Source organism: Pistacia vera, unplaced genomic scaffold (assembly GCF_008641045.1).
Source record: "Pistacia vera cultivar Batoury unplaced genomic scaffold, PisVer_v2 Contig370, whole genome shotgun sequence".
NCBI classification, from domain to species: domain Eukaryota; kingdom Viridiplantae; phylum Streptophyta; class Magnoliopsida; order Sapindales; family Anacardiaceae; genus Pistacia; species Pistacia vera.
The window spans coordinates 255,429-260,000 of NW_022196191.1; the positions used below are offsets into that span (position 1 = coordinate 255,429).

Sequence of the window (4,572 nt, forward strand, 5' to 3'; positions counted from 1 at the left end):
GAGCTGAAGGAGGAGATTGTCAAGCTGAAGCAAGACCTCGTGGCCACAGATGCATAGGCTAAAGCGGCTCGCATCCAGGCGGATTAGTACCTGCAGAAAGAGATTTTACACTTCGAGCTACAGACTTTCAAAAGGTTGAGCTCGAAAAAAGAAATGGGGACACATGGAGCTCCAACGGACAGTGGCAAGACTTACCAATGAGTTGAACGAGAGAGAGAATGAGCTGAAGGTGAGCATCGATCGCGCGAAGGTAGCAGAGGAGAATCGGGCTCAGTTATAGGAGAACTCTGAGAAACAGAAAAGGATGATAGAGGCGGGCCTTGAGCCGTCTTAGAGGCGAGTCGCTTCATTGACTGAGCAGATGAAGCAACAAAACCTCGAGCTCGAGAGGAAGGCTGCTCATTAGGCAATTCAGGCTATTTACAACTTGCTGCCGAAGAACCCAGAGATGGACATCTCCGACCTTCTGGATGAGTACCAGTCCATTCTTGTTTTCATGCTTCATGCTGAAGAGGCTGAGCAATAGGAGAGACAAGAACCTCCTTTAGAAGATGATCAGCCGAACATTCCTGAAGATCAGATGGACGATCCAGAGGTTGACGATCATCTAGAGGATCGGGAGGTCGCGCTTGGGAGGCCTGGAAATGAAGACTAGTGATCGCTCTCATTTCTATTCTTGCAGTTTTCTCAGCTTAACTTTTGTAGCTCCTTGTCGCCACTTGTACATATTTTCTCAATATATAAAAGAAACTTTTGGCCACTTGTGATAGTACTTTTATAACTTAAGCACTTAACAAACAAATATAACTTATCTGACCATCGAACTTGCAAAATGTTAAAAAGAACAAGATTATTAAAAAGACTTGAGATCACAACATAAATTTCTCTTCGAGAAGAAGCGAAACAATCTTATTCGTAATTCTTATAAGAAATAAACAGAAAAGATCAAAGCTGTAAGCAAGTTCGAAATTACGATAATAAGGGCGAAGATGTTCAACATTCCAAGCTCGCAGAACTTTGAAACTGTTAAGCCTTTTGAGGTGATACATCTCAAGTCGTATTATCTTAGCGATGTGGTATAGACCTTTCTAGTTAGGTCCCGATACCCCCGCACTTGGTTCCCTTGTGCCAAGAAGGACTTCTTTCAGAATCGAGTCGTCGACCTAAAAGTCCTTTCTCTTGACTTTAGAGTCGAAGAATTTTTTCGTCCGCTGTTAGTAGGAAGCTATCCTTAATAGAGCCTTGTCGTGGTGTTCTTCAACCAAGTCCAGACTTGCATGCAATAACGCTTCATTATCTGCCTCGTTAAAAAATTTCCTTCGAAGTGAACCAATTCCTACTTATACTAGAATCATCGTCTCGTAACCATATGCTAGTGAGAAGGGTGTTTCTGAAGTAGAGGTCCTCGGAGTTGTCCTATATGCCCATAGGACTTCTAGTAGATCATCAGCCCAATTGCCCTTGGCTGCGCCAAGCTTGGTCTTCAATGTGTGCTTAAAGGTCTTGTTGACAGCTTCAACCAGACCATTGGCTTATGGTCTTGCTACTAAGATAAATTTCTTGTGGATCCCTAGCTCGTCACAAAACTGCTTGAATTCCTTATTGTCAAACTGCTTCCCATTATCAAAGATGAGTGTATGAGGAATCCTGTAGCGGCACACTATATTTTTGAAGATGAAGTCTTTGAGCTTCTTGGTAGTGATCGCGACCAAAAGCTCAGCTTTGACCCACTTAGTGAAATAATCCATTATGACTATTGCATACTTGACGCCCCTTTACAGGTTGACATGGACCCGATGAGATCAATTCCCTACATAGAGAATGGCTAAGGACTGGTCATTATTGTTAGCTGGTAGAAAGGAGCTCGCGGGACATTCGTGAATCTCTGGCACTTATCACACTTCTTCACAAAGTTAAAGGTGTCCTCATGAAGTAGGGGCCAATAATATCACTAACGGACAATTTTATTGGCAAGAGATCGTGCAACAATGTGATTACCATAAACCCTTTTATGTATCTCTCTCATGATGTAGTTTGCTTCATCATCGGTTTACACATTGGAGGAGGGGAGTACTAAACCCTCGCTTGTATAGCTGATTCCTGATAAGTGTGTAACAAGCAACTCTAGTTCGTAGGATTCTCGCCTTAGTTTTATCGCTGGACAGAGTCTCATCTTGGAGATACTGAATAATTGGAGTCATCCAGGAAGTAGATTCGGTTGTAGCTACAACTTGCTCAGGCAAGCTGATGTTAGGAACCTCGATGTACCAAACTGGAATATTGTTCGGGACATCGGAGTCCAGCAAAGAGGCTATATTTGCCAAAGCATCCACGACAGAGTTACTGTCTCTCGGGATTTGATTGATCATATAGTGCTTAAAAGACTCGCGCGCGACCTTAGCTTTCCTCAGATAGCTGATCATGTTCTCTTCTTTGGCTTGGTATTCTCCTAAGACCTGATTAACAACCAGCGGGGAGTCGCTATAAATGTCGATCACTTCCATCCCCATTTCTCTTGCTAATCGCAGACCAGCAAGTAACGCTTCATATTCGCCTAATTATTCGTAGCTTTGAATCCGAACCTTTCCATGAATTCGAGTCTCTTCGGGACTGAGGAGTAAAAGACCAGTTCCAACTCTTCTTCTGTTCGAAGACCCATCAACATAGATGATGAGGACATGGCTAGCACGATCTAATTCAAGTTCCCATTGGTCCAGTTACAAGAGCACATGCCAAGAAATTCAAAAATGCGTTAAGTGGGCTAATTCAAAGGATTTGGGCTCAAGCAAGCATGTGGAGGCCCATTGATGGCGATGAACGAAATCTCCAACCTTTAACAAGCGTGATTCAAATCCAAGAAAGTAAATAGGTAAATTGGGAATTGATTTAGGACTGAAATGAATTGTTTCTTTCCTGTTGCACAATTTTAGGCTGAAATATTAAGGAATTAAAGTCAGATTTGACTTCCTTAAATTGAGGCCGAAATTATCTTAGTTTAAGAATATTTTATTTTTCAACTTTTCCTTTTTCGTTGCCTTAAACACATTTTTAGGAATTATTGTTGCAATCTTTGGGATTTCTAAGGCTGATCTTTTGTGGCCTTAGTATTATAAATTGTTCTTTTTCTCCATTCAATAGAAGGCAGTTGTTTTATTCATAAAATTGAGAGTAATTTCTCTATTGTTCTTTGAGAACTAAATTGAACTTATCAGATTTCTCTGTGGCATTCATCCTTGACTTATCAATCGAGTATTCCATCCTTAATTGTGGCATCCTCCTTTATACCAAGGTTCACATCTCTTTATATGTGTTTGGTCGCGGTTTCCATCTAAACCTGAGTGTAGAACGGTCTTAGGCAACAATCTTGATACGGGAGTCGTTACAACTTGACGCGTATCATTTGGTATCAGAGCTTAGGCTCTAAATCAGGTTTAATCTATGTTCGTTATTCTTTGATAAGAACTTTTGAGAAATAACGAGTAGAAAGAGGCAAGAGTGGTGAGTACATATTGAGGGTAAAAGTCAAATTTATTGTGTGAAAACACGAGTGTTGAGTGAATTGATTATTCAAGTGAAACACATAAGGGAGTGTTGTGAGGTCCTTTTTTTTTTTTTTTCTTTTTCTTTTTTCTAATCTTTATTTTGTAAAAAACATGTCCGGAAACAACGATAAAGGCACTATTGATGATTCTTCTATTCCAGCGACTCTGGAGCTTTGGAAGGAGGCATTAGTGAGGGAGATGAGACAGATGATGAAAGGGGAATTGGAACATTTGCATGAGAGCTTAGATCAAGTAGAGAACGCACGTATAGAGCAGCCATAATCTGTTCCACAAGCACGTGGGAGAGAGGGAGCTCCAGTTAGAGAAGAAGTTAATAATTACTACGGGGATGAGTATGGCGAGGAGAAGGAGTCCGTGGGTAGTCATAAGAGGAATGGATAGGGTAAGAGAGATAGAAACCAGAGGATGATAGCTTTAGTGGTATAAAGATGAAGGTTCCGTCATTTCAAGGGAAATCTAATCCTAAAACCTACCTTGAATGGGAAAAGAAGATGGAACTTGTGTTTGATTGTCGCCACTACTTTGAAGCACAAAAGGTAAAATTAACTGTGATTGAATTTACTAACTATGCTGTGATTTGGTGGGATCAGTTAGTTATTGGTAGGAGACAGAATGGAGAACGTCCGATTGCAACGTGGGAGGACATGAAGCCCATGATGAGAAAGCGCTTTGTGCTAAGCCATTACTACCGAGGCTTGTATCAAAAATTGTAAAGTCTCACGCAAGGCAATCAAAGTGTGGAAGACTATTACAAAGAGATGGAGATTGCCATGATTAGGGCAGATATGGAAGAAGACCGAGAAGCAACCATGGCTCATTTTCTTAATGGCTTAAACTAAGAGATTGCTAATGTGGTTGAGTTACAACATTATGTGGAGATAAAAGAGATGGTACAAAAGGCTGTCAAAATTGAGCAACAGCTTAAGAGGAGGGGCAATACATGACCTTCATCAAGCTTGCAATCTAATTCTTGGAGACCAAGCTATCCAAAGAAAGAAGACAAGGCCCA

General features: G+C 41.1%; 1 pseudogene; it reads left to right on the forward strand.

The window, feature by feature from the left end:
* Window positions 1–3,653: 3,653 nt before the first annotated feature.
* Window positions 3,654–4,572, forward strand: part of LOC116140349 — a 4,691-nt pseudogene continuing 3,772 nt past the window's right edge.